Below are 1,388 nucleotides of genomic sequence, written 5' to 3' on the forward strand. Positions count from 1 at the left end.
CAATCTGAGAGCTTTGCATCTTGGGTGGAACTTAAAGCCCGGGATGGCAGCCACTTGCTGAAGAATTCTCGTCCCATATTCCATACAAATGGTGAACAAAAGAGGGGAAAGTGGATCACCTTGTCTGAGTCCTCTTTTAGGTAGGATAAGCGGAGTAGGATTACCATTGATGATCAAAGAATAGACAGGAGTGGTAATGCAAGTCATCACCATCTCGATGAAATGAGTAGGGAATCCTAGATGGACGAGCATGTCCTCAATAAAGCTCCACTCTACCATGTCATAGGCCTTCGTTATATCAAGCTTCATGAGGCAGCCTCGTTGTTTCTGACTCGCTCTATAAAGTTTGACCAAGTCCTGACAGAGGAGAACATTGTGAATGATATTCCTACCAGAAACGAAAGCACCCTGATTCGAACTGATAAGTGAGGGAAGGATCTTGCTAAGCTGCGAGCAAATAAGCTTGGAAATGCATTTGTAGATAACAGTACAACAAGCAATAGGTCTATAATCCTTGACAGACTTTGGAATATACACCTTGGGAATGAGAGTAACAGCAGTAATGTTGATTTCTCTGAGCAGTTTCCTAGCCCGGAAAGCATCCTGAATTGCCCGTGACACCTCATCTCCTATAATATCCCAAGAGTGGTGGAAGAAGGCACTATTATAACCATCAAGACCGGGGGCCTTGTTTTTGTTGATCGAGAGAACAGCACTCTTGATATCTTCCTGTGAGAACATAAAGTCAAGCAGCATATGTTGGTTGTTATCCAAGCACCGACCCTGCTTAATAATGTGATCAAAGACACAACATCTGCAATCCATTGAGGAACCTAACAAGTGAGTATAATAATCAATAAAAGAGTTAGTGATGAGATTAGGAGAATCAACCCATTTGCCATCCATATCGAACAATGCTAAGATAAGGTTATTCTTTTTCCTCGCTTTGATATAATTGTGAAACAATTTGGTGTTCTCATCACCCTCTCTAAGCCAATGGAGCTTTGCTTTCTGGTGTAGGATCATCTGATAGTCACGATCGGTCTTCTGAAAGTTAACTGCTGCCATCTTTTCCACATAAGCCAAACTGGGGTCACTTGGATTTTGGTGCAAAGCTTCTTGTGCTTGAAATAATGCGGTTTTAGCCTCCTTAAAAGCTACTGCAAAAGATGACTCAGTTCTTTCATCTAAGGCTTTAAGAAGGGGCTTCAACTTCTTCAATTTCTGAGTAATTTTAAACATTCTAGTGCCCTCGCACTTAAGGTTCCAGGCATGCTGGACTGTGTCTATGAAAAGTTCATGGGCCACCCAGTGATTATAAAATTTGAAAGGCTTAAGACCCTGGTGCACTGGCACTGTGGTGATCACCATAGGGCTATGGTCAAAAT

The sequence above is a fragment of the Amaranthus tricolor genome, chromosome 1 (assembly GCF_026212465.1).
Source record: "Amaranthus tricolor cultivar Red isolate AtriRed21 chromosome 1, ASM2621246v1, whole genome shotgun sequence".
Taxonomy (NCBI): Eukaryota; Viridiplantae; Streptophyta; class Magnoliopsida; order Caryophyllales; family Amaranthaceae; genus Amaranthus; species Amaranthus tricolor.